This window comes from Coenobita brevimanus, chromosome 66 (genome assembly GCF_032717465.1).
Source record: "Coenobita brevimanus isolate Jiangsu-jjx chromosome 66, ASM3271746v2, whole genome shotgun sequence".
NCBI lineage: Eukaryota > Metazoa > Arthropoda > Malacostraca > Decapoda > Coenobitidae > Coenobita > Coenobita brevimanus.
In genome coordinates this window covers 7,799,453-7,819,996 of record NC_137019.1, presented here as the reverse complement: position 1 = coordinate 7,819,996, position 20,544 = coordinate 7,799,453, and the positions used below count along the sequence as shown (strand labels likewise).

General features: G+C 42.0%; 1 protein-coding gene across 1 annotated transcript in view; it reads right to left on the bottom strand.

The window, feature by feature from the left end:
- Syx18 (syntaxin 18) overlaps positions 1–423 on the bottom strand; it is a 258,696-nt gene extending 258,273 nt beyond the window's left edge. The window contains exon 1 of the mRNA XM_080276661.1: positions 404–423. The gene's annotated coding sequence lies outside the window, so the exon portion shown is untranslated. The remainder of the gene's footprint in view (positions 1–403) is intronic.
- Positions 424–20,544: the final 20,121 nt, after the last annotated feature.

Here is a 20,544-nt window from a genome sequence, read left to right as displayed (position 1 = left end):
ACTGTAAATTTTATGCATGAGGGTTCCCCTGCTGTTTCACCATAATATTCTACTGAGAATTTAGTGGGAACAGAACAAGAAATTTTCTTACTCTTCCACTCAATACCAATCGGTAAGAAACAGCTACTTCAAGCTTGCTACACCTAAACATGTACTGTACATACCATAATCAAGAAAAATAACCATTAATATCAGCAACTAAAATTAGGCAGACACTTACCTTAATGTTCCAGGAATATATATATATATATATATATATATATATATATATATATATACCTAAATCCTCCAGGTAAAAAAATAAGATACCTTAATGCTCCAGGTACAGAATACCACAATAAAACTGCTCCTTCGCTGAATACCTTCAGCTTCAGCTCAGAGACATCAAACTCCGACCTGTTACCTATCAGCTGTTTCTTGCCGTGAGTGTTGTGATATGGTTCGGTCCAGCCTATGTTCGGGCAACTACTGCGGAAGAGTTTGAGAGTAATATTTCAAAATAAGAAAATGAAACTTCAAAATGATTCTGAAAGGTCCGCAAAAATAAAAATTGATGCTTACATAATAATTTATCATATACATAGATAAAATTCGGCTCTAGAGCACAAGCGTTTGGTCCGATGGGACTTACCCACTGAGCTCTATAGCAAGGTCTAAACTCTATAATATGGTTAGGCAGCGGGCTATCTCCCACTGTCTATGTCATATGGAGAGGCTTTCTCATGGATAACAGCATAATTTATGGAGCCGCCGCTAGGGGTGCGCTGTAGCGGCAGCCTGCCATGTTACACCACGCCTGATGCCCATGGTTTTTGAACTGAGGTGTTCGTTGGGTTTTTGAAAGCAGCCCATGATTCCGTATTATATAGTGTTATGGTCAGCTGTGCAGCTTCTGGATGCAAAAATGGGTACAGGAATTCATCAGAGATGGAACTGCATTTCACAAGTAAGAAATATATCTTGTTGCTATTCTTGTCGGAAATTTAGGAATAATTCCTCCCATTTTCTATTTTAGTTGGTGATGGGCAGTCGTATTTTGGAAGTATAATGTATTATACGTAACCCAGGGTGATGCGTATATAGGATTACGTATATTTATACTATGGTTCATAATTTAGTCTTTTTCCCAGCCATGGATGGAATGTGCACATATGCATTTTTAGTTATTTGATTGGTGGATCGCCTCTGTTCTTCTCTCCAGAGGTCTAAGTTTTAGTCTCGGCTAGGCCTCGGTCAATTACGAGTCTCGAGACCTCAGTTGCTCGGGCTCTCGCCCACGCTCTCAGTCCTAATTCATTGAGTCTTAGTCTCAGATGCAGGACCTTGATGGATGGTTGCGAAGAGTGAGGACGTGTTTCTGAGCTCTCGTCTAGCTGCAGGGTTGCCTCACCGGCTCTAGCTTTTTCTTTTTTCGCCACTAGGGCGTTTTTCAATAAAGTTAGGTTAGCTAGAACTAATTTTCCTCCCTGGCCTTAGTAGATATAGTAGGTGTCTATACCTAATTTCTGAGATTGCCTTTGCTTACTCACCTCTGGAGTGTACCCCCCACTGATCGCTCTGGGGTGTGAGATACACACGGGCGCGTCCTCCCGAGAGTGGTTTGAGAGGGTAATCTCAGCCTAGGTGGGTCTTCCCCAGGTACTTTGCCCCTTGGTCGTTTTCTCTTTCTTCCCACTTCCCCTTCACGGGGGAAGTGGTAGCTATGATGGACCCCCCTACTGCCTCCCCCCCCTTCAGGGGGGGAGGTAGTCCTGACGACACCACTACCGTGACTGACCGGCCCCAGACTGACGGACGCCAGACTCGTTCCCCGCTTGACATCCCAGTAAATAACGCGACCTTCGTAATGCTTCATGCTCTAGGTTCTACTCCCCTGTCCAGACTCAATCCCTTCATTGTCAAGAAGGTGATTGACCACTGTGCGGGAGAGGTGGAACAAGTTAAAAAACTTGGAAATGGAGACCTCCTAGTAAAGACATTCAACTCAGCTCAGGTTAAAGACTTGCTAAAGCTGCGTAAGTTTCACTGTCATGATATCGAGGCCAAGATCCCAACATCCATGAATTCCTGCAAGGGTGTTATCACTTGCAGGGATCTCATGGTGATGAGTGAGGAAGAAATCATACAGGAACTTGCTCAGCAGGATGTAATTGATGCCAGATTCATCACTCGTTATCAGGATGGCGTTAGGACGAAGACAGCCACTGTTATCCTCACTTTTGGCAAAGTTTTGCTACCTACAAATGTCAAAGTAGGATATGAAATTGTAAATGTAAGACCGTACATCCCGAATCCCCTTCGTTGTTCAAAATGTCAGCTCTATGGACATCATGAAAAGGCTTGTCGGGCTTCCAACATCGTGTGTGGCAAGTGTGCGGCTGTAGGTCACTCTGCTGACAACTGTACATCCGAGACTGAATGCTGTTTTCACTGTAAAGATGCTCACTCCACTTCCTCTAGGGCTTGTCCCAAGTGGAAGGAGGAGAAAGAGGTCTGCACAGTGAAAGCGACTGAGGGCATATCCTTTTACGATGCTAGGAAGAAGGTGAAGGAGTTGCATGCAACTCCCAAGCCTAATGTCTCCTATGCATCGGCGGTTGTGTCCCGTCCCGTGATGTGCACCGTTGAGACACAGACTGACCTTGTCTTTCTCCCTCCTGCCACTCACAGTATATCTCCAGCTCGACCTCCTGTCCGTTCCAACTCTCTCACTGACATCCCTAAGGCATCAACTTATTCTCAGGCTGCTGCTGCCTCTCCATCAGTACGGCCTAAAACGAAGCCTGACAAGTCTAGTAAAAGTAACATGACCACCCTCACGAAACCGTCACGTCCTCATGTCCTTCCGGTTCCTACTCCAGCGAGGGAGAGAAAGGTTAGCTCTTCCTCGGGGGAGGCTGGGAACCTAGTTATTGATGACAATATGGAGGTTTCCATTAACAACACCGGGATAGGTCCCCGGTAGTCGCTCGCCTGCCGGCGGGCGACAGAAAAGACAAGCACACTGGCCCCCAACGAAAATCTTAAACCGTCGCTTTCACTGTATTACAGTGGAATTGTAGAGGTATTGGGAATAAGTTACAAGATATAGCAATCTTGCTGTCATTACACAGGCCAGACGTTGTTTGTTTACAGGAGACGCGCCTGGAGGATCATCCTGATCCTCCACAGTTCAAACACTACCACTCATATAGAAGATATGAAGGTCACGGAGTTGCCATATACACACACAAATCACACCCACAAACGGAAGTGATTCTAAATTCTACTCTGGAAGCTGTCGCGTGCAGAGTAAAATTTAATAACACGTATCTGTCTATTTGCTCTCTGTACTGTCCTCCACATGGCCCCATTGATAGTGATGCTTTAAATTCACTAGTGGAACATCTGCCTGGAAATAAGTTAGTGTTGGGCGATTTTAACGCCCATCACTATCAATGGGGTAGCTTGAGGATCAATGGTCGTGGGGAGCAAGTAGCCGACCTAATACTACAGTCCAACCTCTGTCTTCTGAACGATGGTAGAGCGACTCGTGTAGATGATCGTACTGGTAACTTTTCGGCCATTGACTTATCTTTGGCCTCCCCTGAGTATACATCCAGATCTCATGGGACCCTTGCGACGACTCCTTGGAAGTGATCATTTACCCATCTGTCTTTCTTATACACGCGACATCATTTCGGACCCTCCACCTCCAAAATTTAACTATAAGAAAGCAGATTGGGGATCCTTCTCAAGGATCGCCAATTTAGATATATCTGGGGAGACCATGGATGTCAAGGTCGAAAATATAACTACTTCCATATTACACGCAGCTGAGGCTGCTATTCCCAAGACTTCTACAGTTCATGCGAAGCATAGAGCACATTGGTGGACGCCGGATTGCCGACAAGCTTTAAGAAAACGCAATAGGAGATACAGGATTTTTGATAGTCAGCCCACTGAGGAAAATTTTATTGCATACAAACAGGCACGGGCTGAGGCAAGGAGAATAATAAGAAGGGCTAAACGTGACTCCTGGCGGTCCTTTGTGTCCACGGTGACTCGTACAACACCATTGCATAAAGTCTGGTCCACTATCAGATTATTAAATAATAAACGCCCATACTTCCCTGTCACCACCTTGCAGGTGAATAATAACATCTATGACGAGCCCGTGGACGTTGCTAACATCCTCGCCAGGAGTTTTTCTCATGTAAGTAGCTCAGCCAATTATGACCCGCGTTTTCAACATCATAAACGCATGGCTGAGCTACACATATTAGACTCTGCCACAGAAGACGTAGACTCCCCGTACAACCAAGAGTTTACGCTAGATGAACTGCTCCTTGCGCATAAATCCTTTAAAGACACCAGCCCTGGACCAGACACCATCACGTACGGTATGATTCAGCATCTTAATCAGGACAACCTGATTAAGATGTTAGCATTGTACAATGAGATTTGGGCGTCTCGAACGTTCCCAAACTCATGGCACTTTGCGCACGTCATACCGATACCCAAAGAGGCTGGTCGTCTTATGAATCCCACTTCATTTCGTCCTATTGTGTTGACTTTTTGTCTATGTAAGGTCATGGAACGTATGGTTAACAATAGGCTTCTTTTTGTTTTAGAGTCGAAGAATTTGTTAAATGATCAACAATGTGGCTTCCGTAAATACAGAAGTTCACTAGATCATTTAATGAATTTGGAGCATTGTATTGCAGAGGCATTTGCCAATAAAGAATTCATGATAGGGGTGTTCTTGGACATCCATAAAGCCTATGACATGACATGGCGACACGGTATACTAATGAAGCTCTATGCTTATGGTTTAAGAGGAAATTTGCCTGTTTTTATTTCAAATTTCTTAAGGGACAGAACCTTCTCTGTCAAATTGCCCCGTAACGTAACATCGGATATATTTATCCTGGAAAACGGGGTGCCGCGGGAAGTGTGCTTAGTCCTACCTTATTTAGTATTATGATCAATGATATTCTGTCATCAGCTCCCATCCCGAGGAATCTTAAATACTCACTCTACGCTGACGATTGTGCAATATGGCACTCTTCCCGTAATGCACAATTTTCGGCTGGGCGGATTCAAGCAGCCCTTGACTCCGTCCACCAATGGGCCTTGCAGTGGGGATTTAAGTTTTCCGTCCGTAAGTGTGCCGCTATAGTTTTCACTAATCGTAACGTACCTAATTTGTGCTTAACTTTGGATAATCAGGCGGTACCTTTTCAAAATTCTGTAAAATTTTTAGGAATACATTTTGATCGTAGAATGAATTTTAAACTTCACGTTAATACTTTGCTTGCTCGTTGTGATAAACCGTTAAATGTCCTCAAGTACCTAGCGGGTACTACCTGGGGTGCCGACAGAAAATCTTTATTAATGGTGTATAAAGTCCCTTATTCGATCGAAGCTAGACTATGGCGCACAGGTGTATGGCTCGGCATCCGATGCCACTCTGAAAGGATTGGATGTGTTACAGAATAAATGTTTGCGAATGTGTCTTGGAGCTGTCCGGTGTACCCGTGTAGCTCGTATGGAAGTGGAGGCGAATGTGCCTCCCCTCCGTATTCGCCGTGACCACCTGGCCTTGTCCTATGGTGTAAGGACATTAAGAAAAAGTAATATCGGCAATGTGGCCTGTACCCCCCTGCGTCAATACCACCACCTTCTGCGGGGGGTGCGTCGGCACTGCCGCTCGCCTCCCTTACTGACTCAGGAGCTTGATGTGGACCCCAGTGACTGTGACAAGTTGGTGCTTAAAAATATAGCGCCTTGGGAGCCACCCGGCTTTACAGTCGATGTTACATGGCTCCCAGCACCAAAGGCCAAGGCGCCGGAGGCGGAGGTCCACCACTTGTTTCGTAACATCATTGTTCGTCACTTGGGGTCCCATCAATTGTACACCGACGGCTCCAAGTCGAGTGAATGTGTGAGCGCAAGTGTGTGGTCGACTGAATGTGCCCTCAGGTATCGGTTGCCGACTCATACATCTGTGTTTACTTCAGAACTTTTTGCTATTGACAAAGCCATAGACTATGCTCTCAATTCTAGACATGACTCATTTGTCATATTTTCAGATTCAAAATCAGCCCTTCAGGCAATTGCATCTTGCACTACGGACTCTCATGAGATCCAGGGCCGCATCGTTAATAAGTTGCATTCATGCAACAAGTCATTCACGCTGATCTGGGTGCCTGGTCATTGTCGTATCTACGGCAATGAGCAGGCTGACTTACTTGCAAAGTCGGCTGTGGAGCTTGAGGAGACTTGGGACGTTCCTCGTGATCTACGGTCGAGTCTCTCTCTCGGAAAGAAATCAATAAATCTTCTGTGGCAAGGTCAGTGGACCAGACTAAATATTCCAACTTGTAAGCCGTACCTGGGCGACTGGGACACTGCCAACCGTCCCAGTCGCCTAGAAGAAAAAGTGTTGGCACGGCTACGGCTGAATGCCACCGTTTTAACCCACATAAAACCTTATATGGAAAGACGCTTCCCACCGCACTGTGACATCTGTAATGCGGTGTTATCTATCAGTCATATCATCCTGCGCTGTCGGCGATTTATTCGTGAACGCGCTTCACTTATGAATTACTGCGGCGCAGTTGACGTCCCCTTCACCCTTTCCACCATCCTGGGTGATGGGGACATTGTTATGACTGATAAATTGATGGCTTTCTTGAGAGAGACCGGACTGATCAGAGTGATGTGACTTTTTTACTGTGTGGTTATGGTTTTTATGAACAGTAAATATGTATATATTGTAATATTAATTAGGGTTGACAGTTGACATATTTTAAATAGTTCCTCCTCCCACCGATCTATTTCTAATATAGATGTCCCCTACATTAAGCCAAATTCCTTGCCTGACAGTCACCAGCTGATGAGTGCAAGTGTGCAATATAGGAAGGTATTGGGCACTTGCAGTCGATGGTAGTCTGCTGGGCGAGGTTCTTCAATTTTTGTATAAATTATGTAAATACATTATATTATCTTGCTTAAGTTATTCTAATTAGGGACGACAGCTGACGTATATGGAAATGTTCCTGACTCGTCTGGTTCCCTTTCATATATTGATGTCCCCTATATTAGGTTGTGCCTCGACTGACAGTCATCAGGTGATGAGTGCAGGTATGTAATGTAGAAAAGCATTACATATCTGCAGTCGATGGTGTTCTCTTGGTCGAGGCTTTTTGACCATTAGTGTAGGTCTAGTTATTTGTCTCTTAGGATTTAGTATAGGTTAGCGATTTGTCTGTTAGGTGGTTAGTTTTAGGGTCTTTAGATTAGGTATTTTGTTTATAAGTAATATAAGGTTAAAAATATAAAAAATAAATAAAAATAAAAATAAAACTACAAAAAAAAAATAAAATAAAAATTATTATATATATATGTACGTGTGCATGAAAGTGTGTATGTTCATATGCATGGATGTGTGTATGTATGTATGTATGTATATATATATGTTTGTATATATATGTATATATGTGTCAATATATATACATATATATATATTTGCCTTAATGACCAGAGGCTTCGGCCTCAATGGTCGATAGGCAAAAAAAAAAAAAAAAAAAAAAAAAAAAAAAACTCAGATGATCTCGAGTCGAGTCAGAGGCAGTCCCAGTCATGCCTTAGTCACGCTTGGAAGCAGTCTAACCACTCTCGTGGCATTGAGAGAGAATTGGGTTGGGACAGACTGGACTGATTAATTAATTTACGACAGAGCTTCCTCCTAGATGGGAATGAACATTATCAATTCACTTTAATTTATAAATAGTGTAAATAGTAATGCTTACGTAAAAAGTACGTATTTGGTCCAGGCTGTAACCTCCAGTAATCCGCCAAGCACTAGCAACAAGCAACATCTTCAACAACTCCGACCATATGGCAACAGCCTACAAGCCTCTCCATTGCTACTCTTAAGCTAAGTAACTAAATGACCCTTAGTGGCGAAAGACTGGGCGAATAATATTTCACCAGGGTTTCCAGCTTTTATTTGAGGATCCTTAAATAGATCGTTTAGTTGTTTAGTAGGGAACACAATCTACACGTCATTACGATACAGGTGAGTCCTGGGAGTAAGACATATATATCCGGACAAATTATGTAGTGTTGTAGGCCTATTTTTGTCTTGTTTAGTGCAAGTGATTAGCCAGTTAAATATTTACGACACTACCGGGGGTATATTCTAAATTTTTCTAATTTTCCCCCCACAATTCTATAGCATTATTCCCTTTCTAGATTTATATTTACAACACTCTAAACGCTAGCTGTGTTTACTACTGAAATTATCTCCGCTGCTATACTCTGTTCCATTTAACTTGACCTAAAATGGCCATCTCTCCGTCCTGAATGCTAAGCAATAACAAGAGATTATCGCTAGAATATGGTGCTATTCAGGAAAAAGTGTTGTGGAAAGGATGTAGGGCCGTAGTAGTCTTTTTTTCAGCCAGTGCGCCCCTCGAAATACGCTGCAAGCTGACGAAAATCTGAGCCAAGTGAAAGTGGGTGAACTATGGGGAAAATTTTAAATATTCTGCTGAAACCCTTCATTACGAAGTTGTTCTCTCTGTTATATCTTACAACTTCAGGGCCATCCTATTTATGGGGACGTCTTTTTCATTTTATTCGTGCTGTCTACAGACGATATTTGTTTTTAGCTCAGGACAGACTTAGAACTGGAGAGGTCAGATATAGCTTTCATTAACATCTCTGTTAAATGAGTGCTCTCCTAAGTTGATACTTTCCCAACTAGTAGAGATAATACGTTATATTACAGTAAATAAATAAATACATAAATAAATAAGCAAATAGATAAATAAATAAGGATTGCCCTAATGTGGTGAAAGGGTTTAAAACAGCTTCTTTTAATCTATTCACTACTGTGGCTAATTTTCTGTTTTACTCTTACTAAGCATACACAGTTTTACTCAGCTCAAGAAGATCCTCGCGTAATGAAGGGATTAAATAAAGCAGCAGCGTTGTAGTGCGGATGTGGATGTGATAGAAAGCGTTGAAGAGAAATACACTGAGGTGGTTTGTCAATGTGGAGAGAATGGAGAGTGAGGGACAAACTACGAGAGTGTATGTGAGTGAGGTGGAGGCGGGAGGGTAAATGAGGAGAAGACGGAGGATTAGATGGAGGAACTGAGTAGAGAGGATTATGGAAGATGGGGATGTAAGATGGGGGGAGGACAGCGAAATAGCAGGGGACAGGGCGACATGGAGGGGATTTGTTTGTGGCCACTCCTTACGAGATTAAGGAGTTTGGCTATAGATAGACAGATAAATAAATAGAATACAGCCATAAAACAGTATATCCTAGACCCTTATCTGTTACCGTATTCGATGACGTCTGTTGCATTAAATTCTTGCCATCTCCAGACGATGTTATTCAGCTTATGGGAAAGCTTCTGAAGTTGGAGGATTGGATATAGCTTTCATTAACCTTTTCAGTACGATGAAGCTCCTCTAATTTTTTAAAAATAAGGAAAAGGGAACCAAAGACTAGAAGCCCGCAAGTTTTTTCCCTCCAAGAAAAAATAAAAACAAGATAACAGAGAGCCAAAAGCAAGATCCGTTCATTTCGAGAGCTGACTGTACTTGTCTGAAAATGGCAAGAGTAAAATATGCGACTTTAGAGGTCAACGCTCTCAGGCCCTTACTTTCAACTTACTTTTTAAAAACTGTTTAGATTGTTGATTATACAAAAATAAATAAATAAAACTGAACACTGACTAATTTACTCTCATCCTGTACAGCATAATGTCAAGGAGAGTTTAAGTGAGAAAATATAAAGAGATGTACACATGAGAAAGAGTAGATTGGTGTGCTTGATGAAACGTAGGGTTGTGTTCATCTCATTTCGGTGACTTATTTGTTCTTTCACTACCTTAAAATGATTTAATGGAGGCTAAGGAGAGGAATCGAGTTGGGAAGAAGTTTATGGAGACTGTTTCTCACCTTGCCACTATATGTGGTCAGTCCCAAGTATAACAAAACATCCAGGGGATCAGTGGCGTAGCTATGGGGAGACCTGGGTGGTGGGGGGGACCGGGCCCCCAAGTCAGACCCTAGGTCCCCTAATGCCCATCCCCCATGCAAATGAAATTTCAAGTTACTTAATGTGTGAATCATATGTAGCATTTTGTCCCACAAAAATATGGCTTGATCTTACCTTGGCACTTTCATTGATCGAGAGCTGGCTAAGCCACTGCAAAAGGGATAGAGAGAACAAGTGCTCGTGGGCCCTTCGGGCCCCTCGCACTTGCTCCTGCGGAGGGCTCTCGCGCTGCTATATTTTAGTTATAGCTATGAACAAAAAATTCTACGGAGATTCTGTGCTGGGCGCCGGGAGCGAAGTTTTTTGGTCAAGATGTGATCGCTCATTAAATACAGTAAAAGTTTTTCAGTCGTGATGGGACCAAGTTTTTTCACATCAGCGAATTCTTTGCGATTTTTGTGCCAGTTTTGGTGCGATTTGAATGTGTAGTTTCGGCTGCCCAAAACACACACACACACACACACACACACACACACACACACACACACATGGTATTTACACTCAAATAGCATTGCTTAATGTACCTCCTCTACCCGTCTCTCTCTCTCTCATTTTTGGACCCGTTGCACATACATCCCCCAAGCCGGTAGTTACATTCCCATTATCTCTCTCCAGACTCCTTTATCCCCTTCCCCCGAACACACACACTTTTGGCTTTACATATTTCTGTTTCTTCGGATAAACTGTCATACTTTATGCGACTTTAAAATTTTTCGGAACACTTCCTCCTTATCGATTTATTTTGGATACGAGTACTATACCTGAACATCCTCTAGAGTCTAGTATGTTACTGATGCAAACTATGTCGATACTGACACGATATAATTACCGAACAAGGTAATGCTACTGTGCAATATGCAAAGTAAATCGGGTGTTGCGAAGCCTTTCATGCCAAGATACGACCCAGAACACTCTGTTACCTCGAGGGTAGAAATAGAACAAAATATATTAATTTGCTCCCCACACAGATCAGCACATGTGATCTTGTTAAAATGTGTTTCGTGATCTCGAAAGTTTGTTATTAAAACTTCACTTCGAAAATACATGTTTTTTATAATCATTCGTCGATTAGTTTTTGTGCACAGAGGAGTAATTTCATTAATGTATACGTGTCTTCACATGACTCAGCCCACATTAATGTCACATCCTTTTTGCAGATAATCATACTAAATAACCAAAAGTGATCGTTCAAGCACACTTGATTATACGAGTATAGGATTTTTCCCATTTCATGACTATTCCTTCACTGGATCTCAACTGCTTTTCTTGCCATTCACTTGTTTTTTCCTTTTTCATCATATTTACTATCGCACAGATTTTGTATTTCTTCACCCAGTATATCCAAGCATCTTAGAGGGATGTATCTTAAAATATTATCTTGATCTCTAATCAATATGTAAGTGTTCTTGCGTATTATTATAGGGATCACACTAGTAACTTGAAAGTGCTTGGCAAGGTTGAAGAGAATTAATATGAGGAATAAGGCACGGCAGACGCGAGTTAATATCGAGAATGAGTCAGGAAAAACGTAAAACAGGATGAAGGTTGAAGCAGAGCAAAAGTGAGATAACGCCAAGAAATGAGGGTAGAGGGAGGCAGGGAGGCGTTAGAGAGAGAGAGGTACAGTGATGTTTGGCAGGGAGAGAGTGGGACCGAGTGGCGTGAGAGAAGACCACAGTGTGACAGGCTAACGCTTGGCAAGGCAGGGGTGAGACAGGGTAGCAGGGTAGTGTTAGGCAGACCAGAGGTGAAGTAAGGTGGTGCTAGGCAGGACAAGGGTGAAAAAGGGTGGTGTTTGGTAGGGCTGGGGTGAGGCAAGGTGGTATTAGAAAGTGTTGGTGGGAGGCATGGTGATGTTAAGCAGAGAAGAGATGAGGCATGATGGTGTTAGACAGGACAGGGATGAAGTAAGGTAGTGTTAGACAGGGAGGGAGGAAAGGAGGGTGGTGTTAGGTATGGAAGAATCAGGTGCACTCATGGATGATTAACCGAAAAATCTTAACAGTATGCCAGGTTTGCTAATGGAATTCGAGGATGTTAATCCAATATAGATCCTGCTCCTAGATTTCAGTCTAATACACCTCCTGCTCCATTTTTCTCATTGCTCTTTCCAGTTTCAGTCCTTAGCAACTTTACCTTCCTTTCACCTTTTCCTTTTCCTTAACATTCCTCTGTACTGTTCAAATGGGAATCCTCCTCTTCGAATTTATCTTCTTCCAAAATTTTATTCCTCCTTGTACTTACTTCATCCTCATACTCTTCTTCCTTTCCGTTTATATTGCTCTGTACTAATAAAATGATTATCTTCCTCGTCAATTTATGTTTCTTCCTAATTTTAATTCCTCCTTCTTTTCTCTCCCAGTATTTTTTACAACTTTCCTCTGTTCTGTCCCCTTCTTTTCCCCTTTCCAGTCGTTATCCCTCGTGCCTCAGTGCTACTCGTCCCTTGGCCTATTAGTATGCTGTGGACACGAGAGCACAATTATATTTCCTTCTATTATCAGTTTGTCTCGGGCAGAGGCAGATTTAATCTCCTAATTGTCTGCCACAGAAGAAGACTTTAAAACTGATAACTTGTAAGGTAAAAGGCTATGAAAGACACAGTTCACAAGCAATTCTGTAACAGATCAAGCATCCAAAATGTATACATCAAGATATTACACCAATAAATCACCGATAAAACAAAATCAAATCAAATATATATAATAAAATAGGATGAAACACCTACATATTCAATAGTTACAATAATTTCGATCACGCAAATAAAATGACTATTAAAGCGTGATCACTGAAAACCTGAACTTGCGGGCGGCACTGGAACGTGAAGACTCGAGTTGGCCCCCCTTCAAGACATGTCGTTAGTTGGGCTCATTTCTCATTCCACCTGCTCACTTCACTAGGCCTTTGAAACATTATCATGAAATATTATATCCACTTGTAGTTAATACAGCTGCACTAAAGGATGACAGTTTATCTATCTATCTATCTGTCTATAGCTCGACGCCCTAATCCCGCAAAGGGTGGCCGCAGACAAAACGCCTCCAAGTCACTCTGTCACCCACCAATTGACTACCCTCCCCCCAACTCACCCCCCCTCCCTCATATACCTCTCAACTCCATCCCTCCACCTCATCCTCGGTCTACCCCTCCCTCTCCCTCCCTCCACCTCACCTACATACACCCTCTTAGTCAGTCTTTCATTCTCCATTCTCTCCACATGTCCAAACCACCTCAGTGTATTTCTCCTAATCTTTTCAACCACATCCACATCTACCCCACAACGTTCCTTCACTTCTTCATTCGTCAACCTGTCCCTCCATGTCACTCCACATGCTCCTCTCAAGTAACTCATTTCCACTGCTCTCACTCTTGACTTGTTCCCCTCTTGCAAGGTCCACGCCTCGCTTCCATACGTCAGGGTAGGGATCACAATACCATCATGCAGTGACTTCTTAACTTCCATACTCACCTCCCTATTTCTCATCACTGCTTTCAGTGTACCAACAACCTTTCTTCCCTGCTGTACCCTTTCACGTACTTCATCCCCCAAAGTTCCATCCTTACTCATCACACTACCCAAGTACTTGAATGCACTCACATTCTCCATATCCTCACCATCCAACCTCACTGCACACTCTGTGACTTCATTCCTCTCAAACACCATAACTTTACTTTTGTTTACATTAACTTTCAGCTTCCTCCTCCTACACACTGCTTTCAGATTTTCGTTTCTAGCTTTGGAATTAGGTTGATGTTCGTAGGCCTATATATATTATCCTGTTATCAGACTGTTAATAAAATTGCCATACCCTTTCGCATAATTCTTTGGCACTTATGGGGACAGTATCGATTAAATGCAATCCAGGGGCAAATTATGAACGAGGAGAAAAACTGTGGACCCACTGGTAACGTACTGGGATGTTGTTTTCTTTTATTAAAGGATGCGTTGCATATTATAGCACAGTTATTGCGCTGATTCCATCACCCTACATTGTTTTAACTCTATAATCTGTCTCCAACGTAACTCAGCTTGGCAGGTTCAAAGCCCATAATGCAAGCTTCTCTCTCTCTCTCTCTCTCTCTCTCTCTCTCTCTCTCTCTCTCTCTCTCTCTGTAGGGTTTGATAATTTATGACGTAGTGGATCCCGTTGCCCACTCTCACCACCTGTTTACATCCACAGTACTCCAACAGCAGCAAGAAAAAAACAAAAATCTTACAAGGTTCACACAGATTATACAGTAAATTAAAAGGAACACTCGACACTCTTTCACACAAACGGAAAAACTGATGTATCCCTCAACAAGTAGCAGCCTCTTGAATCCCGTAAGTAATTATTTTATTTTATTCTTGCTATCTCCAGACTTTTTTTTAAACTTGGGAAATGCCCCTGGTGTTGATCGGGTAAACAGAGGCCATATCTAATTCCTACAGTTCAGGGGGTTGACTGAAATCGTCTGGCAACAGAAGAGAATAGAATAAGGACATCACCATGCTGAATGACCTCTAACATTTTTTTTACAGAGATTAGTGGCAGATCCTTAGGAGGTATAGAAAGCACTGTAGCACAGTTAGTTGGATTTGTCCCTGACTGTCCTGTTACTCCATATAATCTAGTGCAAACAAGCAAAGCCTGATAACTAAGCAACAACCTCAACGCAAGAAACAATTGTTGGGGTTATGTCTTCAACAATGATAAACAGTTTGTTGAAAGCGGTGAGGGGAAACATTTGCGATTACATAATAAAATCAACATCTCAACACACAGTTGCATACGAAAAATACCAATTTGGCTACCTTACTACACTACCCTCTGGAAGAAGCAGCAATACACAAATACTGTAGTAAACACATTGTAAAGTAAGAAATATTCATAAAAGTTTAAAGTGAGACACTGATGTTTCATGTGTGTGTGTGTGTGTGTGTGTGTGTGTGTGTGTGTGTGTGTGTGTGTGTGTTTACATTAGACGTGTATTTCATAGCAGTTCTTAGTAGACAGGTAGTGACCTAGTGGAAGACGCTGGAGATGGAGATCAAGGCTGTACTAAAGTGTAGCGGTTTAAATCTTCCAGAGATGACCAGAAGCTTTATGTACGGAAAATGCTGTTAGGAAAGAATATTGGTCTATTGGACCATAGTAACCTATAGCTTCGGGATCTCCTACAGCCCAAAAGGAGTAGTCTGGGATTGTCTTTTATCATTTTAGATTTTCTTATGTAGGTTATGATGCTTTAAAAGTAATTTTTACTTAACACGTAATCGTACAACAGCCACATCGTTACTAATTTTAGGAAATATCACCGCTACAGAAACTATAACAAAGTAGAGGAAGGAAACAGCTGATGAAGCAAGCTGGGTCTGATAGTGAATCTTATCATGAACGATATGCCCAGTTCCTCCTAGTCCAAGTCGGCGAAGTACAGCTGCAACAGGAATTATAGGCATTAGACAGTATGATCAGTAACATATTATTAGATTGTGTTAAAACTTTACCGCTACAGAGTTAGTTAATGTTACGAATATCAGGAAAAAAAATCAACATTCCATGTGTTAAATTCCTGAAGACATTTATGGTAGATTCCCCGTCGTAACTATAAACTGTTCTTGTAGGAAGGTCAAGGCAAGGAGAGTACCGAGTCTTCCCATGCTTCTTGTTCCTCCTCCAATAAATAAATAAATAAATGAAAAATAAAGATATCAGTTACATAAAGAATAAACATAGTTACGAAGGAAAATTGTCGTAAGTTATATATATATATATATATATATATATATATATATATATATATATATATATATATATATATATATATATATATATTTTCTCCAGGAGACATAAGCTAGTAAAGGATGGTTCAGAATATTCTCTTATCTTCAGTTCTTACAAATACAGATCAAAGTTACAACAGGCAATCGATCGTAAAAATGTTTAAGTATCCGGCTCCAGTATACTGCACATTACCCACTCAGTTCCACGTTTACAGGTAAGTTTCAGGTTTCAAGCAGTTTCTTTAAATCCAAAAACTTTGTTCATAAATTTTCTAGCTTCTTCCTTATTCCTATAAACAGGTAAATGTCGAATATATACAAATAAAGCAATGCCACGTTCTTCGAAACTTGAAGCCTGCTTTTAAACGCGTAACTTGAGTGAACCGTACATGTGAAAAAGGGCCCACCGGGGAACAAGGACTTATCTGGGAAAAGAAATCGCTTTGGAAAAAGTGAGAAAGAGAATTGACATGAGAAAATGAACTCACCTGGGAAAAAGAACTCATCCTGGAAAAAGAACTCACCTGGAAAAAAAAAAAAAAAAAAAAACACCCGATGAAAAATAACTCGCCTGGGGAAAAGAACTCACCTCGCGCCTACCAAGAGGCCGAACAGGTCGGTAGTTGTCAACCAGGGCATGCCCGTAGGCGTCCTTCAAGGTGCGGAACTGCGCCATCTGTAGGGGTATAGCCACACTTCATTTTATTCTTGCTAACCACAGACGATTTTATACGGCCATGGATAAAAAACGACCATTCAAAGTTTTTAAAATCCTGAGTGAAACACAAAGGCGTTTGACCCCTTTACTGTGATGACGTCTTATCTATTTTTTCTTGCTACCTAGGAAGACCTCTTGTAGTGAAGAGTTCAATGAAGGCTATATCTGACACTCCAGTTCCAAAAGCCATTCCTTAGCCGAGTGCAGACGTTTTGTGGCAGCATGGACAAGAGAGAAATGACGTCATTGTACTGAAGGAACTAAATGCTCGAGCAATAAAGACGGAACAAAAGAAGTTAGAAAATGGAAAGTAAGAGCAGGTGGAAATTGTCATTATACTCTTTTTACCTTAACTTGGCCCAGATTTTAATCCTTTTGTAGCCTACAGTATTTCAAATAGTTCAGTAAGCAGAACAGACAATGCTAAAGCTCTGCATCTTTTCCACAACACTTCTTTGTGACTAGTACAAAATTCGAAAATTAATTAATCGTTACAGATAAGCAGTTAAGCTGGACAGATGGAAATTTTAGGGCAAGTTAGGGTTAAAAGAGTGTAGGCGAATATATTTACTAATATCTCCGTACCTGTGTGGCCGATATGCTAAGTTTTTCATCGAAGACCGTCCACACTACCACCTCGCTGCAGGGCGGTGTGGTCAGAGACCCATGGTAGCGGTAGAACTTATCACTGTTGCTGGGTAGGAGGGCCGACAGAGAGAAGGGCTCAATCTCAACCTCTTGACCTGATGGTAAAGGAACGAATGTGAAGGAACTGTTTTAGTTCATATCTTCAGAGAAATAAGGAAAGCATGTAATTTCTCTCTCTCTCTCTCTCTCTCTCTCTCTCTCTCTCTCTCTCTCTCTCTCTCTCTCTCTCTCTCTCTTTCCCCGAGTAAATTTGACTGATGAAGATGGATATACTGATTTGGATTGGATGTAGTGCAATCACCCGACTAAGATGATTGTATTACCGTATGAAACAGTAGTAAAGATGTTAACAGTAAAACTAAGCAGAAATACCTTACGTAATACATGAAACAAAAACCACCAGTTCTGTATTAGACTGCAAGTTTGCAACAAGTATAAGTAGAGGTTTAAATCACACAAAGCATTGAGTTCCGTGATAAACAAAACAGCACAAAATATTACCTAGTTTGGCACTGGCAACTTTGGCAAGCCCTTCTATAAGGTTTGTGAGTTCTGGGTTGTTGTCCTCAGTGATAGTAAACAAGACCGCGAATACCGCCAGACCGTCCTCGTACTCAACGGCCTTATCCGAGTTGTTGTAAATTCTTCTGTAATGCACCAGGTGGGCCTCGCACGGGTACCTGAGGAGAGAACATACAATGTTATTTTCTCCCTGTCTGTTCCCCTCTCTCTCGTGCTATTTTAAGCCATTAATTTGAGTTTCCTATCCATTTGAGAGGAACCAACTAACATACCCCAAGAGGAACCTTCTTCAGTCACCATATTGATCTGCTTATCCTATCATACTGTCTCATCCCTTGTGTGTGTGTGTGTGTGTGTTTAATCTCCCCTTGCCATCATACTTAAATCTTCCGCCTCCTCTTCCATACTGCTTCTTCCCCTTAATTTATTCATTTCTCCTCATGTCAGCATACTTAATTTATCTCCTTCTCTATATATCATAGTGTTTCGTCCCGTGGTTTCCTTCATTTCTCCTCCTGTCATCATACTTAATCTTCTGCCTCCCTTATCACACTGCCTCATCCATTTGTTTCCATCGCGGGACCAAGCAACCCATCGCTCACTAATTCATCCCTGTCTACCAGTCCACCATACCAAGCCCTCACAGTGTGGTCTAAGCTCTGTCTTCTATTTGTTGCACTTCCTTATTGCCGGTTATCCTTCATCCTATCCTGCTTGAGGTACTCTGTTGCCTAACAACAACCTAACTCCGACATGATCACACTCTTACTACTGCCTTACTCCTCCATCCTAACCAGCAAACTTTACTGATCTACCAGAACCCCCGCCGACATGTCGTAAAAATACCCCCGCTAATACCAATGCGCCAGTCCAGTATGAGACTGCCCTAGCATGTATTCAATATGGACAGTGGGTGTTAGCGCCAAAGTGGTGACATGTAAAGGTGCATGGTATGTAGGAGGACTACTCGGCTTTCAGTGCAGGCCGTGAAGCCTATGCCCAGAGTCGGACTCTCACACACACACACACACACACACACACACACACACACACACACACACACACACACACACACACAGACACACACACACACACACAGACACACACACACACACACACACACACACACAGACACACACACACACACACACAGACACAGACACACACACAGACACACACACACACACACACACACACACACACACACACACACACACACACACACACACAGAGCCATACTCCATCCAAATCACCGTCTAACTTTCAATTTACCTTTTGTGTTTGATCAAATGCTCTGAGCCAACGGAGTTATTGGAACCCCAGTGGAAGTGAAGCTGATCGAACACATATTCGCCGTTGAGATTCCCGCCACACACATAGGGTCTGTTCGACATGTTCAGCTTGAACTCGGCTGCCAATAAAGAAGTACCTGTTAGTTTATTATCTGAATAATCGATATGGGAAGCTTATTGAATAATCTTTATCAGTTTATTAATCTATTAAATCTAAAATCTTGCCCGCCAAACCTACCAGTGTGAGGTAATTATTCTAGCTGATAAAAATGTGGATGGTAATCTGCGCGTCAGCATTTCCTGTTTATATTACGTTAGCTTACGTAGTAAGAACCAAGTGCGAGGCTGAGAACAGGATAATACGTCGTGCTGCAAACATTAGCAAAACTGGCCGAAGAAGTATTTTTATAGTTAGTTTATTTTTGTTTAATGGAACTGGACCTCTCATACAGCTTAAATACTATGCTGAGTTTGCATGACATACGAGAAGCCTTACCTATTAGGTAGGAAGGAGCCTCCTTGGTCACTGGTCAAATAAACCCTTTTATGAGGCTACACTTAGCCATCAACGGAGCAGAAAAAAATTCGAGTTCACTGTCAGATGAAAACAAACTGGCCAATATCTTCAGAGTATAAAAAGTAACCGTACTTAATAATCTAGGACACCCCATAGGATTTCAGAGTCCGTGAAGGAACTATATCCAGGGCTGAATTTAAATATGGGGAGGCCCTGAAGCTATGGGTAACTGTTGAGGCCCCATTTGGCAATTGTTAACAGAATAAGGTTTTGCAACAACTGAACTAACAAGAATACCCTCAAGATGCATTAGAAAAAAAGTGCCGAGTGGGTTAAGTGAATCAATTCATTGCTTTCATTTATAAGTGGAAATAAAAAAATAAAAAAATGAGAGACCCCTTCAGACTATGAGGCCGTAAGCTGTGGCTTGTTTAGCTTATGCCTAAATCCAGCCCTGACTATACCCTTTTTACATTAACCTGGCCCAGATTGTCGTCCTTTTACAGCTTATTTCATGTTGGTTACTGGACGTAAGAGGCATTTATACGCCTCCACGTTCTTCCCATAGCACTTCTGCGTGCATCATATTTCAATGATAAGTTTTTACAACTCGGCATTCAAGCTGAGGAGATGGTAGTTTTAGGCCAGGTTAGAGTAAAAGCAGTATAGGCGTACCTGTAAATCCATTGTTCGTGACATGGACTGATGTTGAGTTAACGCTGTAGTTATAGAACCGGAAGGGACTCCATGTCGTCACCCGATCCCCGTTGTAGAGACCAATGGGAGACTGGCACTTACCTCCGCAATGGGGATAATGCTCTGCCCAATAACGCGGACCTGAAGGGTGATACAGTCAGTCATTGTGTGTGTGTGTGTGTGTGTGTGTGTGTGTGTGTGAGAGAGAGAGAGAGAGAGAGAGAGGGAGGAAGGGATTGAGAGCAGGAAAATGGGAGTCATGAGAGTTGGAAATGGTGAGTCGGTAAGAATAACACATTATGTACAAATTTTTTACCATAA